Source organism: Macrotis lagotis, chromosome 4 (genome assembly GCF_037893015.1).
Source record: "Macrotis lagotis isolate mMagLag1 chromosome 4, bilby.v1.9.chrom.fasta, whole genome shotgun sequence".
NCBI lineage: Eukaryota > Metazoa > Chordata > Mammalia > Peramelemorphia > Peramelidae > Macrotis > Macrotis lagotis.
In genome coordinates, this window is record NC_133661.1 from 63,694,744 (window position 1) to 63,715,545 (window position 20,802).

At 38.1% G+C, this 20,802-nt stretch overlaps 1 protein-coding gene across 3 annotated transcripts in view; it reads left to right on the forward strand.

Moving 5' to 3' along the window:
• PRXL2A (peroxiredoxin like 2A) overlaps positions 1–20,802 on the forward strand; it is a 70,898-nt gene that overhangs the window by 13,868 nt on the left and 36,228 nt on the right. Inside the window, exon 1 of one of the 3 annotated variants that reach the window (XM_074233013.1) lies at positions 4,811–4,835. The exons of 1 other annotated variant lie outside the window; for it this stretch is intronic. The gene's annotated coding sequence lies outside the window, so the exon portion shown is untranslated. Of the gene's footprint in view, positions 1–4,810; positions 4,836–5,140; positions 5,227–20,802 lie in introns of those variants that run through there. One more of the 3 variants, XM_074233012.1, reaches the window with a different exon arrangement.

Below are 20,802 nucleotides of genomic sequence, written 5' to 3' on the forward strand. Positions count from 1 at the left end.
AGTGAAATTTTATCCTGGCTCTGGCAGGGGATGTTAATGGGCTGAGTTGACACCTCTGTTCTTGGAAACTTTCCAAGACTCTAGATTACAAGAAGTTTGCTGGTCTACAGATTCCTTCTTTACTTGTTCTCAATAAATATAAAATCATAAGATTAGTCCTTATTCCTACTAAGGCTACTTTAAAAAAATCTAGAAAATACAGCTGGAAAGAAAATACCTTTGTTGTTAAAGGGATAAGCAGAATCAAATATTTAGGACTTTGGGTTAGAAGAGGGATGTTTATAAATGATCCAAGCTCATACATTTTCATGGTTCATACAAATTTATAGGGACCCTAGGACAGCAGAATTATTTCTGCATAATAATTTCAAAAAGCAATGTTTTTCAACTTTGTGATTTAACTCATTTTTTCTTTCCTTCCTTTCCTTTTTCTTTTTCTATTTCTTTCTTTTCTTTTTCTTTCTTTTTTTCTTTTCTTTCTTTTACTTTCCTTCCTTCTTTCTTTCTTTCTCTTTTACAATTTTTTATTATATAAATATTTTATTTGTTTTCCAATTGTATACAATAACAGTTTCTAACTATTATTTTTGTAAGGTTTTGAATTTTAGAATTTTCCCTCCACCCTTCCTTCCCTCCCCACTTCCCCTCTTAGAAGGCAGTCTGACAATCTTTATATTGTTTTCATGCTGTGCATTGATCAAAATTGAATGTGTTGAGAGGAAAAAACATATCTTTGAGTAAAAAATAAAATATTAGAGATAGTAAAATTATGTAGTACATAAGAAACTTTTTTAAAAAATATTAAAGGGAATAATCTTTGGTGTTTGTTTATACCCCACAGTTCTTTCTCTAAGATACAGATGGTATTCTCTGTCACAGATCCCCTAAAATTGTCCCTGATTATTGCACAGATGGAATGATCGAGCCCTTTAAGGTTGATTTTCACCCCATGTTTGCTGTTAGGGTGTACAATGTTCTTCTGGTTCTTCTCATCTCACTCAGCATCAGTTCATGCAAGTCTTTCCAGGCTTTTTTGAAATCCTGTCCATCATTATTTCTTATAGAACAATAGTGTTCCATCACATACACACACACACACACACACACACACACACACACACACAAACACAAACACACACACCACAATTTGTTCACCAATTCCCAATTCTTTGCCACCACAGGGCTGCTATGAATATTTTTAATTACATCTTTTTATTGTTGATGATAATGATAAGATATAAAGATTAAAATTACCTACCCAAGGTCAATCAAATTCTCAAATGAATCCATGATTCATTCATTTGACAGCTCCCTCCAAAGAGGCAGATTGCAACCCAAGCCATGTCTTCTCATTCAGCAAGATTCATGTATATTCTCCCATAAATTCAACACAGGAAAGGTCACCCAAGTGTTGGGAGTCTTTCTTGATTTTTTCTTTTCTTTTTTTTATTTATATTTACTTCATTTTCATACAAATGATGAACATTTTTGTACAAGTGATATTTTTAACCTTTTTTTCATAATCTCTTCAGAATACAGATCCAGTGGAGGTATTGCTGAATCAAATGCCCTTTGGGCATAATTCTAAATTCCTTTCCAGAAAGATTGGATCAGCTCACAGCTCCACCAAAAATGCATAAGTGTCCCAGATTTCCCACATTCCTTACAGCACTGGTCATTGTCCTTTCTGGACATATTGTCCAATCTGAGAGGTAGGAGGTGGTACCTCAGAGATGCTTTAATTTGCATTTCTCTAATCAATAATGATTAGAGCAATTTTTCATATGTCTATAGATAGCTTTGTTTTTCTCATCTGCAAATTGCCCTTGCATTTCCTTTGACCATTTGGAAATTGGGGAATGGTTTGTTTATTTTTTTTTAAATTTGACTCCATTCCCCCCCCCCCCCCCCTCTCTCTCTCTCTCTCTCTCTCTCTCTCTCTCTCTCTTTTTCTTTCACTATCCTTTTTTCTTTCTCTCTCTTCTTTGTCTCTCTCCTCTTTCTTTCTTTCATTTTTTCCTCTTCTTTTTCTCTTTCTCCTTTCTTTCTTTTTCTTTCACTCTCCTTTTTCTTTCTCTTTTCTTTCTCTCTCCCACTTTCTCTCCCACTTTCTCTCTCTCTCTCTCTCTCTCTCTCTCTCTCTCTCTCTCTCTCTCTCTCTCTCTTTTTTTAGAAAGTAACTAGATTTTTCATGTGCTTACTTGCCTGGATCTCATCCCTCTTTCTGATTGCTGCTTTTTAATGAGCCCAATTTTTAGATCTCTTACTCTGAAAAAAAAGGAGGCTGGGTAAAGCTTGATGTTAATGAACTGTCAAATCTATTCAGGCTTTTGAAGTTCAGAATCTAGGAAAGGTAGGGAAGTATAATAATGGGTTTTTGCATTTGATAAGTAATTACATTACTGACAGACCTGTGGTAGTCACTAGGAAAAACCCTAAGCAATCTTCCTGTTGCAGCAAACTAATTCTGCAGCCTCTGACACATAAAAGACTCACTAATTAAATAATGACCTTTGGGAATGTTCAGGGACAAGGATGTTGTTTCCTGCTTTGCTACTGAAAGATCAACTTTCATACAAACTCTCAGCCTCCACTGAACCTCCCTTAGGATGGACAATGGGACTACGTTCACCATACTTGTCCACAACTGTTTGAATCCTCCTCACCTTTTCAAGTAGTTCAGAAGTGGGTAGTAAATGTCTCTTTCTCCTCATGGGTTGTCTCTTCACTTAAATTAAACTTTTGAGGACAAAGTCTGTCTTGTTTGTATTTGTATGGCCAACTCTTAGCACAGTGGCTGAGACATAATACACAATGAATGTGACATCTACCTGTCTTGGCAGCTAGGTGGCTCATTACATAAAAACTAGACTTGAAACCAGGAAGATCTCCATTTGTATTTTAGCTGTGGGATCTGACAAGTCATGTAGCCATTAATTTTTGCCATAATTTTCTCAAGTGGAAAATGGAGGGGTTAATAATAATTCCTTACATGAATACTGTGAAGATAAAATGAGATTAGCAAAGGAAAAATGATTTACACAAATTAAATACTTTTTACCAATTATTCCTATTATTATCTACCTATCTAACCAGCTTTCAAGGTCTAGATCATGTCCTGGAACAATGTTTCATCCATGCATGCATCCAGCCAGCCATCTATCTATCCATCTATCCATCCATCTGTCTGTCTGTCTATCTATCTATTTCATCTACCTATCTTTCAAGGTCTAGCTCACGTTCAGCACAATGCCAGGAACTGTAGGAAATTAATGAAGGCTTCTCCTTGAAGCCTTCCGAATTGCCTGGGGGCATTCATATTGTGTTGGGAGAGGTGAAATTCTTGGACAGGTGCAAGATGGACCAGCACTAAAGCATTTGCCAAGAATGCTTTCATTAATCAAGATTGAGGGGTGGCTAGGTGGCACAGTGGATAGAGCCCTGGACCTGGAGTCAGGAGAACCTGAGTTCAAATCTGGCCTCAGACACTTAATAATTACCTAGCTGTGTGGCCTTGGGCAAGCCACTTAACCCCGTTGCCATGCAAAAGCCTAAAAAAAAAAAATAAAGATTGAAAGTCAGACCTTTGAAGACAACCAGATACCAACCATAATGATGCTGACTAGCAATCCTCCAGGAATTTTTCCCATGACTCTCTGGGCACCTTGCATAAAACCAAAGTCTTTGGAGGATGGGAGATTATGATTACAGAACTGAATAGAGCAAACCATCAAGAGACAGGTTAGGTTAGTTTGTTCTACTGGTGAAGATTTGTTTCCTAGAAATGGTGGAACTCTATTTTCATTAAGTGATGTATCTGGTGAATGAGGAACCAAAGGGTTACAGCTACCAATTGTGGAACTTTGACTGAATGCTGATAAATCAGTATCCCCAAACCAGACAATCTCCCAGCACCAAGATGCCTCAGTGATCTGGGAAATATCTTAGACATCCCCCATGGCATTTAGCTCAACACCAGGAATCCTGTTCCTACTATATCGAGCCACTGGGTTCAAATAGATCTGGAAGAGATGGTGAGAATGGGGTCTTTGCACCAGACTCCCTCACTCTCATCTAAAGTATAGGCATGTCATGGCTTCATTCACTTGGTGACAACCATAAAGCAAGCACTAAAGTTCATTCTTTGTGTTTTGTTTTTTTCCATCTTCAATAAATACATTTTGAGGGATTAGACCCTGGTCCAAAGAGTCCGCTCCTAGAGCCTGAAAGAACTGCGACTTCGCAGCAAGCCTATTTTGCAAATCCCGAATAGAAACTGGTTTGGGGCTGCAGCTGCTGGATCTCGGGAGCCTCGCACTTGGGGGGGGCGGGGACTGGGGTGCTGGACAGCGCGCCCTAGATCTGTCTGCAGGGTGGTAGAGGAGAAGAAGCGTGCAATGGAGCAAGCCGGATCAGATGTCAGTCCAGCTGTCCCCCGCCTTGCTCTAAGAAGCTCGCGGTCAGACCCGGTTTGGTTCTTTCTGTTTCTGTTTCCTGGGGGGCCTCGGGCTCGAAGGGACTTTGGCTAACGGCTGCCTCTTATCCCGTTCTGGGTGCATGGCAGAGCTGGGAGCAGCGCGACTCCTCCGGCAGCCGGCGGCCCCCCACTCACAACAATGACCCAGCAGCTTGGGGCCGCCTGGGAGGGAAGGGCCTCCGACTCCGCCCCCAAGCCCTGGGGTACGGGGAGGAGAGGGGCGGGAGCCCCAGGCCCCGCCCCAGGGGGTCGGGGCTCCTCCTCCAATCTCCGGAGAGGGAGGGGAGGGGAGCTGGAGAATCTGGGAATCAGGAGGAGGAGGAGGAGGAGGAGGAGGAGGAGGAGGAGGAGGAACCCTGTGAGTAGCGGCTGGAGGGGGGGGCGGGGGTTGGCCTTGGGGCTGCCCGGGGAGTGGGGGCTGGGCTCCTGATCTGAGACACCGAACCCTCCTGCACCCCCGCCCCCCCACAGCACGGATCCTGCACCTGCCGGGGGCTTCGCAAAAGTGATGAGAGGTTCCCGCAAGGCTGGGGCAGAGGCTGCTGGAGGCCCGGGGCCGGCCGCCGGGCACCCCGGGCCTGCGTCCTGGCCCTGCCTGGGCCTCAGTCTACAGTTCTGTAGGCTAAAGGGGCTGGCGAGCAGCGTCAGTCTTCCCGGGAGTCCCTCTCCCGCACATGGCAGCCCAGCCTCGGCTGCACGCCCAGCCCGGTGCTGTGAGAACTTGCCGGGCCGGGCCCAGCCAGGTGGAGGTGAGTCACCTCCCCTGGACAGGTGTGTGTGCGTGTGTGTGTGCGTGTGTGTGCATGTGTGTGTGTGCATGTGTGTGCGTGTGTGTGCATCCCTACTACGGCTTCTTGTGTCTGTGTTTGAGCATCTGCTTCTTTGCCAGCCTAGATGGAAGGAAGGGAGGCAGGACAGACGGACGGACGGACGGATGCTGCAGGGCTGGGGTGACTTGATAAAGCCTACTTGGCTGAACTTGGTTCACTAATCGCAGGGTTACATGACTAGGCTGTAAACCCACTGTTATCAACTAAGCAAACATGAAGTTCGAACCTAGAACTGAAGAGAAAGCAATCAGAAGGGCTTTCCAGGGGTGTCCCTAGCTAAGCAAACGCCCTGGCTCCTCTCTTTCGGACCAGCCCTCCTGGCCTAGCCCCTTCCCACTGCCCCATTCACTCCCCATTGCAGTAAGACAGCCCCAACATTAGGAGAGACACAGAAGAGGGTTGTACTGTATCTTGGAGATAGCGGGTTCATTTCTTGGAACTACCTTTATAGCTCCCCAAAGAACCAGCTTCCAAGATACTCAGAATTCTTTTATGAGCCTACTGGAGGGGACCTGTTTAGGATTCATTTCAATGCTTTCCAAGAGTTGATGGCAGTAACAGGGTACAAGGGGGTAATAATAATATTGCTCTTCGTTAACCGCAGAGCAATCACTGATTGTAACAGATAATTGATGCTATCCACTCCTTGAAAAGAGCAGAGAGGTATTTTTTTTTCTTTCGCCACACACAGGGGGCCTTCTGGTGGATGGCATTGTCCAATTCTTTCCCAGCTTCAGCAGTACTGACTTTAGGGCTGAGCAACTGGTCAGGCAATAACTTGTGACTCAGCAGTTAGAAAACCTTCCTTATTTCCCTTCTGGAGTGAGCCCATCCTCGTGATAGCATGCCTCCCTTGACTAGTGGCCCTTCAGAACAACCAGAAATAATTCATTCATTTATCCATTCAATAATTCCTTCATTCAACACACATTTATTGATATCCCATTGCATTGAGGCACTACCAGGCCTATAAAAATTAGACACTGAGAGTGTGATGTTTGTTCTTCGTTCTTGAAAAAGACCATGACGTCAGGGAGGTGGTGCCATAGCAAAAGCAAGTGAATTGGATTTGACTGATGGGGTTCTATCTGGGTCCAGTAGTCAGATATGAAAAAGGACCACTCTAAACAATCAGGGTTAAAGTGACTTGCCCAAGGTCACATAACTAGTAAGTATCTCAAGTGTCTGAGATCAAATTTGAACTCAGAATCTCTTGACTCCAGGGTTGGTGCTCTATCTACTGCACCATCTAGCTGCACTTATGGAGAGTATATAGTCATTACTAAGACAGAATATCTGTCTTTTAAAGAGTTTACAGTCTATAGGAGGAATAAGACAAAAATATGAGGCACACTGACTAAGACAGACCTTTATGTAACTTTAAAGTCTGAATAATTTGTCAAATTTGAACCTCATAGGTAGGTATAATAGGTATCACTGCCAATTTTTAGATGAGGAAATTGAGCACTGGAAAAGTTAAGCAATTTGCCTATTATCACATTAGCTAATGTTATGGGATGAAGGGTGGATTTGAACCTGTCTTCCTGATTCCTCATTAGAACATGATTGGGTTGCCTCTCTTTCTGCCACCCAGATTTCTCATGCTTTAATAACCAATTTTTGCATCATAAATTCCTTTAAATCACTTTAAAACTAATTGAATTTTCAAATAAAGTCCTTTACACTTATTTATAAATTATTTATAAATTCCTTGAAGAATGAGGTACTGAACTAATTTGCTGTTCAGGACCCAGTTTGGAGCAGGATAGCAGAAATCTTCTTTGGTGAACCGCTTACCTTACGCATCATCTTTCAGTTTCTGTGGCAGTCTCAAATAGGTTACTGCTTCCAGCTCGAAATAAGACAAGGACTTCCAAGGAGTTGGGCTGCAGAGTGGTACTCTCCTTAAATACAAAGCACCAGATATACGATTCTGTTTTTCACCAACTGTGCTGTAAATGTTTATACAATAAGAAGGAAAATGAAAGTTGCTGAGCAATTTGTGATGAATTTATTTGCAGGTAGGCTGAAGTTCTGGTCAGTTATATTTGATGGAGAGGGGATATGGAAAAAAATTGTGACTACAGAATAATTCATTTTTCTTAACATTTGAGTGACCCAAAATGTAAATAAAAAAAATAAGTCCAGAGATGGAATACTCAACTAAAATGGAATGAAAATATTCCCAAGAGTGTCTCTGAGACAATAAAAGTTATAAAAACAAAAACAAAAAACTAATTATGAGGGGAGGACTGCAAGTGCTAAGTATCAGAAAGCAGTCAGTGTTTTTAGATATTTTCATGATTAATTGAATTTACATTAGGGTTCATAGTGGACCTCATGTCATTAGAAAGGTTGGAGACTGTTGTGGAATATTGTAACTATTGTCAGAGTAAATTGATATTTAGTTTATTTTGACTCAACTGCTCCTTTATCCCCCATCTCTTATTTTTTGTTACAAGGTATGACTTGACAAGTAGGGTTGGGGGAATGAAACTATTCAGAAATGAAGGTGATAAAAACCAAAATATGCTAATGCAAATTAATTTTTTAAAGGATTCATGATATTAATTGTCATAAATGGCTAGTAATTTTAAATTCTTATTCTAAAGTGATTAAAATGGCTTTTATTAATTAACTTCTTTGCATAGAAGGGCCATCTCTCCTAGTGAGAAAGGCAGCGAATTGTGACAATGTCCAGTCTTATATGTAGTTTGAAAGCTTTGCGCCTCCCCTTTCTGTCAATCATTGGTCAGAGTTAGAATCTAATCCATACCATTCTCTAATAATGTGCTTTCCCTGCCCTGGTCATTATACTAATGAGCACAGGGAGTGTATAGTAATATGTAACATGAAATGACAAGGACTCTAGGTCAATTCAGGGCCAGATGGAGCAGGTCAGATTTAATCTCAGATCTGATCAGGTTGGGGTCAATTCTTTTGTCTTACATTCACATAACTGCATGGAGGTACAACCAGAGGCAACCTCAGTCTTTGTAATGCATTTATATATTTGAACTAACAATCTCCTCTTACGTTCTGTGGAAGCCCCACACCCTACATTCCTCACATTAATAACACAGACTTGGATTATAATAATTTTTTTCTTTTTATGTTTTTATAGATATTTTATTTTTTCAAATACATGTTAGGAAAGTTTTTCAACATTCATCCTTATACATATGCATATTTTTAAATTTAAAAATTTCCTTCTATCTTCCCTTCCCATACCCCTCCCCTCAGCAGCAAACTGTCAGGTTAACATTGTGCATACATATTTGTGATAAACATGTTTACATATTAGTTATTTTGTGTTATGAGGAATTAGGATGAAGGGAAAGAGACACATAAGAGATATTTTTTTATAACGTGTTCATCAGATTCTGAAGAGGGTTTTTTTTTTTTTTTGTTTTTCTTCCTGTGGATGGGAAAAGCATTGTCCATAACCAGTCTAATATAGTAGTCCTAGGTCTCTGAACTGCTGAGAAAAGCTACTTCCATCAAGGTTGAAGGTTATAATGTTAATGGCTACAGAAAATATATGGCATACACTGAAAGGATTGGTTGGGTTTTAGATTTGTTGGGAGAGAGAAAAACAAGAAAAAAAATTCTATTAGAGCCTGTCAATATTTGCAGACTGACAGAAGAGAAAATAGTCACTGAAACTAAATCTTGAATAAACATCAGAGAACACAAATAAGGGCATTCCTATTCTATAGAGTAGAATATTGGAGAAGCTTCTATGTCCCCCACTCATTCTGAAGATTGTTTTTTTTTCCTTCAATCATAAAGAATCTCTGAAGCGTGTGAATTTGTGTGTCACTGACTCTTCAGTCTTTTTCAAATGCAGAACTTCATCCCTTTTGTTTCTTTTTAAGGTTAAAAAAGGTAATAGTTCATGCATATACTTAGTATGTTCTTCACAATAAACCGGTGAGATAGCTGGTTTAAAGATAGCTTAAGTATCACAGTAGATAGAGTGTCCAGCCTAGAGAAAGGAAGACTTGTCTTCCTGAATTCAAATTTGATCTCCATCTCTTAATAACTGTGTGATACTGAGCATGTCATTTAAACTTGTTTGCCTCAATTTCTTCATCTCTAAAATGAGCTGGAGAAGCAAATGGCAAACCACTCTAGTATCTCTGTTAAGAAAACTCTAAATGAGATACAAAGAGTCCAATAATACTAAAAATGACTGAATAAAGGTGGTGAAAGAATCACTTTTTTAAAAGATAAGGAAACTGTGGCTCAGAGACTTGACCAGGGTCACATAGCCAGTAATTGTCCTGATCTGAGCCCAGGTCTTCTGAGTTCAAGTCCAACTCTCTTTGCTTTGATATAGAACACACTGACAATTTAACTACTGGGGTTGATCATTGCCCACATTCTTGCTTCCAGATGACTCATTTGTGGAATATATAACCCAGTCTTAAAAGGGAGTAGAAGGAGCTGCTACTTTAGCTGAGTACACAGAGATTCAAGGTATCAATGACTTTTAAACAAATAGGGCAAGAAGGGTGGGCCTTACCAGAATCCCACAGGGCCTGGTGAATATGGACACATGTGTCCATGAAAGAACATAACTTAGTAGATGAAAGTAGAGTTGAAAACATTTCTGAGTCCACCTAACATATATTCAAATGAAATTTTGCTGTCCTGGAATGATAGTCTTCAATTAATTTGTTTAACCCCCCTTCTTTTATTAATAAAACATTTGGAGTACCTACTTTCCTCTAGAAGTTTTTATATTAGAGGTACTCTGTCATAAGTGCTCTCAAAAGTACCTCACAAACTCCTGCATATATCTGTATTTTTTTAATATTTAAACATTTTTTTAATTTATTTTTTAATTTATAGAATAAAACAAGCATTTCTATAACGTAAAATATGAAACTGCAAATCTACTATGCACAACTTGCTCAAATTTTTCTTTAAATGAAACACTTGATATATTTGAAAGAATGCATTAATAAAATATTCTTGTTTAAGAGTACATTATTTGTACAAAATGAAAATAAATATTAAATTAAAATTAGAATGTTATGGTGATAATTGGGCAAAAGTAAAAAAGCCTGTGAAACAAATAAATAAATCTATTTGTTTGTAAGGTTAAAGTAAAAAATAAAAAGAATGCAAAAAACATTGGATCACCAACAAAGCAAATAAAGTGACAAGAAAAGCTCTCTCCATGCTCACTTGTACACTCTTCCACCAGGCTTATACATGAGATGAGGACATACTTAGAGAGTGTATTACAAGAACACATGTGATGTGATCATTCATACCTCTAGTACTGAAGAGTTACAGATTTCCTTGGATGAGCAGTCATTATACTGATTTCCTCAAGAACTCGTGTCTCTGTTCTCTACTGTGGTTTATTAGTTGCTGAGTTACTCTCTGTTACTATCTTTGAACTCTGTTCCCATTTGCTAAGGTGCAGTGATTAGAAAACATCTTCTTGATGAGGGCAGACTTATCATTCTTAAACCTATGAACAACCACATTTATCTTTATCTTGGGCAACCAACAAAAGCCAGTCAAGGTACCTCTAGGCTAAACTTACCTATTCTTTTGATTGCTTATTTCTGTTCCTGATTTTAAATCTGTGGCTGTAGACAACTATCTGATAACTAACTGATATAAAATAAGCAAATTCCTCTTAATTTCAATTTAATCCCTGATGGGAATCATATGGCCTCCAGGCATATTCCAGGTATTCTACCAAGGAGGAAAAAAAAAACCTTAGGGTTGGGTGGAGGTTGGGGCCACAATACCTCTCACTCTTCAAGTATCTTCCCAGACTAGCATATAAATGAATAAAACAAAGACAAAAAGCCAAGAGTAATAAATGAAGTCATTCCCTTTCATTCTCCTAGCCCATACTTCTAAATTCATCATATGTGACTATCTCTCTCTCTCTCTCTCTCTCTCTCTCTCTCTCTCAATATATATATATATATATACATTTATTTTTTATATATATATATATATATATATATATATATATATATATATATCATATAAATACTCTTCTTCATTGTTGTTTTTGATTCTGGCCACAGAGAAAAAAGTCCCTGGCTTTTGTTGTATAATGTATTGTCACTGTATCCCTACTAAAGAACAAGGAAATATGGTAAAATAGAAAGGGGTCTTAGACTGGTAGTCTGTCTGGGGATTTTTCTGACTGCTGCAGACTAGCTTTGTGATATCAATGAGTCTCTTATCTTGAGTTTCCTTGAGTCAAGGAGAATTTATGAAGCACAGTTGGGGATACAAAGAAAAGGAAAAGATAGCTCCTGCTCTCAAGAACCTCACAGTCTAAACAGCTATGTACAAACAAGATAGTTACAGGGATTAAAATCTTAAAATGAAGGTTCTCCTATTGAGGGGAAATAGGGAAAGACTTCCTCAAGGTGGAATTTTACCAGGAACTCAGAGGCAGAAACAAGGAGAGAATTCCAGTCTTGAGCAAAGAATCAGAAAAAGGACCAGAGTGAGAAATGAAGTGTTTTGTTTGCAAAGACTAGTGATTCTAATGACACTGACCCTATATAGCAATCATAAGGCACATGGGGGAAAGTGGAGGTGGAAAGGTCTAAGAAGATTGGTAAAGAGGGGTGGGAGCCATGTTATGAAGGGTTTTAAAAGTTGGAAAATTTTGTATTTAATCCTGGAGATGGGAGGGAGCTGCTGAAGTTTACTGAATAAGGGAGTCAGATCTCTGCTAGTGCAGTGATTGGTTTGAATGGTCTTTATAGTTCCTTCCAGATTTTAACCTTCTAGAATTCAAACAACAAGAAAAGTATATCAGTTATTTTAAAAATGATCTTAAATTTATTCCAGAATAGGTTTTAGAGCATTAGACTTGGAATTTGTATCTTTTTTTCCCACTTTCACTTTCTGACTGTGATTCTGGCAAAATCATCTAATAACTGCCTTCAGCCTCAGTTCCTTCATTTCTAATATGGGAATTAATAGCAATTCCTACCTCATAGAGTTTTGAGGATCAGGTGAGATGAGGATATAAAATCCTTCCCAAACCTTTGAACACTAGATAAATGTGTCCTATTACTAAGAGCTTAGTCTCCTTTACCTTTAATATTCCAGTCATGGACAGTAAGAACTAATGTTTAATATTAAGGTCCTTAATACCCTACAAAACCTTCAGACAGCAAAGAAAGGTTTTATTTTGTTCATTATATTCTGCTTACTAAAATAAGACAAGAAAGTTAAATATTATAGAATTTTTTTAAAAGGTAGGTGTTTACATAAAAAAAAATTGAATGTAATCCCTATTCCCCAACAAAATTCTGTCAATGAGAACTCCCCCTTTCCAAAGGTTTTCATCTAAACTGGTTTTAATGTGCTTCATTGTTTCTGGAAGAAAAAAGATATCATATTCATATTTTTGATCTATAGCTCTCAAATCTCAGTAATTCATTACTTCCCTGTTGTTCCTGCTAGAGCTTTGAAGGGGCAGGAAGGTCCGACTTTAAATGAGTCTCTTCAGCTGAAGTTGCCTGAGAATAGACTACAGAAAACTAGTCTTTTATCTGAAGAACAATGCTGGCCTTCTTAAAGTACTTTTTCCCAGTAGGGCAAAGGGCAAATGGGTTTCCAGCTGGGCAGTTGCTACTGGGTAAAAAGACAGACAGTTCCAAATCTTGTGTCATGACTTGGCATAATCATCTGTCTTTCATATGTAGTGTTCACATCTAGGGAGTCCCATGCGGATATCAGATTGAATCGGGAACTTGGCCAGTGTTGTGAGGTACCATTTTTTAAAGTTTATTTTTTCATTAACAAGTATTTATTTTTGTTTTGTTTTTGTTTTTTAGTTTTTTGCAAGGCAATGGGGTTAAGTGACTTGCCAAAGGTCACACAGCTAGGTAATTATCAAGTATCTGAGGTCAAATTTGAACTCAGGTCCTCTTGACTCTAGGGACAGTTGTTCTATCCACTGTACTGCCTAACTGCCCCTAAGTATTTATTTTCTCTCTCATTTCTCTCTCCCCCCCTTTAAAAATAAAAAATAACCATTGTGACCAACATGAATAGTAAATCAAAACAAATTTCCTGATTGACTATATCAAAAAAAAAAGAAATATGTCTCATTCTTAATGTCTTAATGTTTATGTGTTGCTCTTCTGTTGGGAGATTGGTAGATTTGCTTCAGACTTTGATTTTTTGAAATTGTGATTGATTGTTATATTATTACATTACATTTATGATTGATCAGAATTCTAAAGTCTTTCAAAGTTGTTTGCATTATTGATCTATACATAGTTCTCCTGGTTCTGCTCACTTGACTCTATCAGTTCATATAAGTCTCTCAAAGTTTTCCTAAAATCATTCCTTTTATCATTTCTTAGGGCAAAATAATATTTTATTACCATAACAAAGAAAGATGAAAAAGAGTCCTGTGTACAAAAATATTTATAGCACCTCTTTTTGTGGTAGCAAAGAATTGGAAAATGTGTGCATACCTTTCACCTGGGGAATGGATAAACAAACTGTAGTATAGAAATCTAGTAAGTGGCCACTACATTTTAATCAAGGTTAGGATTGATAATCTGTAGCACATCCAAAAGAGGGGTTATTAGAGGACTTGAGTTCATCTGTTAAAGAAACTGGGGATGTCTAACCTCTAGAAAAGAAGACGTCCCCAATAGATAATGATCAAAGGGTACGAATACATAGTTTTCAAATGAAAAAAATTAAAGCTAAATATAATCATATGAAATATGTTCTAAGACGAAGATAGGAGAGGGGACTCAAATATAACACACTTTTGGACAGGGACAGGAGAGAGAGAATAGAATAAATGAGAGTGGGGAGGAATAGAGTGGAAGTACAGCTAGTAATAGCAACTGTGGGAAAAATATTGAAGCAACTTCTCTGGTGGACTTATGATAAAGAAAGCAACTCACCCCAGAGACAGAGACATTGAAATCTGAACACAGACTGAAGTACATTTTTTTTTCCTCTTTCACTATTCTTGAGGTTTCTCATCTTCTGGGGGTGTAGGGGATTATGTTTACTCTTATAACAAGATTACTGTAGTAATATAAAATAAATAAACCAAAAACTGAAAAAAATGATCCAAATCATTATTGATTAGAGAAATGCAAATTAAAACAACTATGAGGTATCACCTCACATCTATCAGATTGACCAAGATGAGAAAAAAAGGGGAAATGATCAGAAGTTGTGGGAGGATTAGGATATTAATGCATTGTGGGTGGAGTTGTGAATGGATCCAACCATTATGGAGAGCAATACGGAACTATGTCCAAAGAGCAATAATACTATTCATACCCTTTGACCCAGCAATTCCAATTCTAGGTCTATATCCAGAAGAAATCATAAAAAATGGGAAAAGTCCCACATGTTCCAAAATATTCATAGCAACTCTTTTTATAGTGGCAAAGAACTGGAAATTGAGGGGATGCCTAGCAATTGGGGAATGGTTAAACACATTATGGTACATGAATATTGTGGAATACTATTATTCTATAAGAAAGCAAAAATGGTCAGACTCTAGAGAAGCATGGAAGGAATTACAGAATCTGATGCTGAGGGAAGGGAGCAGAACCAAGAGAACAATGTACACATTAAAAACAGCATTGTGGGATGAACAAGCTTGATGGATGCATATGCTCTCACCAGTTCAGAGAACCAGAATGTTATCCCCATCCAGAGGAAGAAAACAAAGCAAGACAAAACAAAACAAAATCCCTCAGAATCTGAAGAACACCACATTCACTTTTTGGTTGGGGTTTTGTTTTTTTTTGGTTTTTCCTAGTCAATGGGGTTAAGTGGCTTGCCCAAGGCCACACAGCTAGGTAATTAATTGTCTGAGACCAGATTTGCACCCAGGTACTCCTGACTCCAGGACTGGTGCTTTATGTACTGTACCACCTAGCCTCCCCTACATTCACTTTAAAATATCTATATCTATATCTATATATATATATATATATATATATATATATATATATATATATATATAATTTTATGTATTTCTTTCCCTTAATCCTAATTCCTCAAACCAAAATGATTAACCTATAAACATGCTTAACACAAATATGTAAGTACAATATTAAACTAACTGTTCACCACTGAGGAGAGGATGATAGGGAGGGTGGAAGGAACTTTTATATGCACAGGAATATGAATGAATGCTTAAAAAAACTTTCGTAACATGTATTTGGAAAAGTAAAACCAATAAAAATAAAATATAAAAAATAGAGAACAGTGGAATACATGAGCACCATCTTTTAATTTTGAAAGGCAATCATGCATAATAAATAGTTGATTTGTTCCACTTGGTAGCAGAGAGCAGAACTGGGACCAATGGGTAGACATAGCAAAGAGCAATCCCAAATGGGAAGCGGGCTGGCCAAGGGTGTCAAAGGGTGTCTTTATTAGCACAGTTCAAACAGTGGCTGGGTGACCACTTTTTGAAAATATTGTTATTGATCCTTGTCATTGTTCCTTGTTACCGTTATTGATTCTTGTCCAGGTATAGGCTGGTCTATTTGGTCACTTTCAAGGAAGAAATAAGGTGATGCAGTAGACAGAACACCTTAGCCTGGAATCAGGAGGAGCTGAGTTCAAATTTAGCCTCAAACACTTATTAGCTACGTAACTCTGGGCATAATATTTAAATCTCAAGATTTCTAGTTTTTTATTTGTAGAATAGGGGGTTATAAAATACTTTGTCTAAAGTCTTCTCTCTAGGAGATGTGGCATTTTAGGAATGAGTTCTGGTTACAAATACTTTACTAGTTATACAACCACCCTGGCCAATCACTTAGCCAGCTCTCCTTCGTTTTTCCTTTTGGAAAATAAGAAAAATAATACCAATACTATTTACTTCACAAAGCATTATAAGGATAGTATTTTACTAACCCTTAAGGCATTGTAGTAATGACAGTTGTTAGAGGAGTCTGGACTTGTGCCGCCTGGCAAAGTATGTGTACCTATGGTAACCTGATCCTTGGATCATCTCTGTTGAAGGGAATCACAGGGCATAGAAATTGGTCTGGTGTTCAGGGAGTTTCTATTGCTTCTGGAGAAGACAAGTTTCTTAGAACTCTTAGAAGTGAGGGATAACAGCACTCAAAGTCCTTTTTCCCGTCCCTTGCCATTCAGTATAACCAAAGCTGTCCCGAGGTAAAAGTGGGTCTGTCACTAATCTAGAGAAGATTCTATTATTGCTTGCTTTGATGTTCTTGCTGTCTGGAAAGATAGCGAATACCCACCATGAGATACCTGTTTATAAGCTGATCCCATCCATATTAAAAGCTAGCCATGATTAGAGCTAGTTTTCTAAGGCTCAGGACTTCTGACTAACTGAATCCAGGGGTCTACCTTTTCCTCCATTCCTTCCTTTCTTCAAAAGCAAATGGCTGAAAAACCAATATGTTTGCTACCCAATCCACTCTTACTTTGGTGAAATTCATTTGCTTTCTTCTGGTTGGGAAGCTGGGAAATGACATTTTTAAAGACTTCAAAACTATAGCTGGAAAAATAGAGAACACAATGAGGCAGAAGAAAGGTTTCTTACCCAGGATAGGAGGCTGCCTAGTGTGACCCAGGTAGTATGGATTGTCATTCCAAATAGCACCAAGCCCAAGTGAGTGTGCATTTTATTTCCCTTTGTTAGTAAGAAAACTCATTTTTCTTCTCAGAAGGAACTGAAGACTTTCGATCTTTCCACAATAAATAACCATAGGTCCTTATTCTTAGAGTTGTCCTTGATTGCCTAATCCTTCATTCTTATCAAATATTAACATTTTTAAATGGCAGACTTTATAAACTGTGTGTACATGTTTCATATATATATATGTATATATATGTATGTATATATATATATATATATATATGTAGATATTTACCTATTTACCCATGCATTCCTTTATTCATTCATTTATTTATTTTCTCATCTAAAGCAACATCCTGAGCCAGGAAATTCCCACACCCAGTTATCTCATTCAATGATTTTGTGATCATTCACAAAATAATTGGGTAGTGACCAAGCCCAGCTGTTAGATCCAATACCAAAAATACCTGCCCACATCATAAGACAGGAACCTGTTGCAATGCTCTTTAGCACCATCAGGGATTAAGGAAGCAGGAGTGCTTTTTATCAAGGATCTTTTCCATGAGAATTCTTTTGATTTCACTGTGGAGTTCTTGTTTTAATGTTACAGGGAATTACAGGGATGTTACAGGGAATTCATGATCTATTTGTTGTGATTATTCTCTTCATTGATGTAAATTACAACCATGTTATATGTTTTCTTGTATGTGTCCTTTCATAAATCACCAGCTGAGGAATTACCCCAGATCTCCATTCTTAAAAACAAAATCTCTTGACTCTACTATCCTCTCATTCCACAATCTAGCATCTCTCCTCTCTTTCCTAGGTAAATTCCTAGCAAGAACAAGATATTCTCATTGCCTGTCCACTTCTTATCCTTTTTTCCAGATATCTAATCTTATCACTCAACTGAAATTGTTCTCTCCATGTTATCAATTATCTATAAAATATATTATATATGTGTATATGTATAAAATCTTCATCATCAGCCATGGCCTCCTCATCCTTCTTGACTTCTCTATAGCATTTGATATTGTTGACTGATCTCTTCCTAATGGGTTTGTATACCATTACTATTTTTGGGGTTCTTTTTCTACCTTATTGATTGTTCCTTCTCAATCTCCTTTGCTTTATCATTATCTATATCTGGCATGATTTTATAGATGTACCTCAAGACCCATAACATTCTTTTTTTCAATATTCTCTTTCATTTGGCATCCCCATCATGTCCTATGGGGACTACACACACACACACACACACACACACACACACACACAAACAAACACATCTTATTGCTCGATTGAGTTTTCAACTCACATCATCGATTGTCTATTGAACATTTCAAATGAGATGTTTTGTGGGCTTCTCAAATTTGACATGTTCAAAATAAAATTCATGATCTTTTCCCCAAAACCTGCCCCTCTTCTGAAATTCTCTTTTCTGTCAAGGGTATCACCTTCCTTCTAATCATCCAGGTTTGTGTCCTTGGGGCCATCCCCTACTCATTTTCCCATACTCCACAAAGTCAACCTAGCAAAAAGTCTTCTCAATATCTGCCTCCCTATCTCTCCTATCAGTTTCCCCCCAACTCATACACTAGTCACCCTTAGTTCAGGTTCTTATCATTTCTTACCGGAATGATTACAGTAGCCTCCAAATGGGTATCTGTCCCTTAATCTTTCTCAATCCATCCTTCACACAAACTGCCAAAGTGATTTTCCTTGATTAAGGCCATATCTAACCATGTCATTCCTCTACTCAATCACTAATGTCTTTCTATTGCCTCTAGGACCCAAGTACAAGTTTTCCTTTTAAAGTCCTTCACAACCTCGTTTTTACCTCCCTCTGCAGATTTATTATGTCTCGCTCTGCTTTATGCCAGACTTGGTGGCCCAACCAATCTGACCTCAAATGCTGTTTCTCTCATACAATACTGTTTCTCTGTGTTTTTGCACTGGCTGCTCCCCTTATGTAGAATACGATCCCCCCCACACACCCTTGTCTTTTCAAATACCTAGGGGAAGGGTTAATTGGGAAGCCAGGTGTATCACAGGGTCTAGGGTCATGATTTTTATCTGATTCAACAAGTTGACTCTCATATGTAAGTCAAAAGCCACTCAAAGTTTGTTGAAAAGGGTAATAACAGCAATGATTTTCTTTGACCCTTTTATTATCAATAGGAAGTAAATTGGGAGAACATGTTCACATTTTCTACTGTCTTGATGAGTATGTCCCAGGTTTTCTTGTTTGAATTGATTGCCTTGAATCCAATTGTATTACAGTGGGCCTTACATGAGATCTATAATCTCTCAAAAGAATTTCATTGTCTCTGCACTCAAGGAGTTTACATATGGAGAGATACCTACAAAATAGTAGGTGAGGAGAGAAGATATTAGCAAGTGAGGAGAGGGGTATTTGGAAAATGTTGCAAGAACTAGAGGGCACTTACGCCTATCCTTGAAGGAAACTCCCCCCCCCCCCAACCAAGACATCAGAGTAGAGCTTTTGGGGGGGGGGGTGCAAGTTGTGCAGAAGGGTTATTGAGATGGGTTTTATGTTAGCTGAAATGAGAAATTTAGGGAACAGGGCCTCTGTTAATCCCTTGAGCTTCTCAGATGAAAGATGCTATATAAATGCAAAATAATAATACAGCCCATCTTTTCATGAAATTATAATCACATAAGGATGAGAAAATGGAATGACAAGAAACAGGCTCATAGGTAGAGACTGAAGAATTGTGAATCCAGACAAATGGCACTTAATAGAAATGGATAATGTACAATATAGTTTGGGTTTGAAAAGTGGGTTTGCATTGTACACAGTAACAAAAAATAGTGTTTCATGAAGAACTGTTAATGATTTATCTATTCTCAGCAATACAATGATCCAAGATAATTCCAAAGTACTAATGATGAAGCATTTTATCTGCCTCCAAAGAAAGAGCTGGTATTGATTAAATATATACTGAAGTGTGCAATTATTCACTTTCTTTTTTTCTTTTTATTCTAGTCATCTTATACAAAATAACTAGTATGGAAATGTTTTACATAATAGCGCATGAATAACTTATACTGATTGTTGACCATCTCAGGGAGGACTAAGGAAGAAAAGAAGAGAAGGATATATTTGGTACTTGAAACTTTAAATAAAAATGTTTTTAAAAAGTTTTTTTTAGGGCAGCTAGGTGGCGTAGTGGATAAAGCACCAGCCCTGAAGTCAGGAGTACCTGGGTTCAAATCCGGTCTCAGACACTTAATAATTACCTAGCTGTGTGGCCTTGGGCAAGCCACTTAACCCCGTTTGCCTTACAAAAACCTAAAAAAAATAGTAAAGCCTGAAAAAAATTAATTTTAAGCATCTCAGTTTTTGGGGGGTGGGGGGGGAGGGAGAAGATAAGGGGGATTTCTTTCCAAGCTGAGTTACTTATTCTTTCCTCTAAAGTCTGCACTTTTAAGTCTCTCTTCCTTCAGTCTTACCAAAAACTCTTTTCCAGATGGAGAAAACAGATAATGGCAATGGAGACAAAAATCTCCCTAGATCTGCATTCATTTCCTTAGCTTGGAGTTCTGGTTATTCATAGCAATGGAGATCTTTCTCTGGGGGTTTGGGAAGTTCTCCAAAAAAGGAATTCAAGTATGACTTTTCTTGTATTTTCTTTTTTGTTCAGTGAGGACTGTGACTCAGAAATTCTCTTTACTTGTTGAGGTATCAGTTTTTCAAATGCAACCTCTTCAAAACCAAAGTTACTATCATTCTTTCTAAACCTGTTCTGTTTTCTGACCCATTTCAGTTTGGTGCACCACCAGTTTCTCACATTTGAAGCCACATTAGCTTAAATTCTTTATTCCCTTTGTCTCCCTCAATAAGTAGTTACCAAGTCCTATAA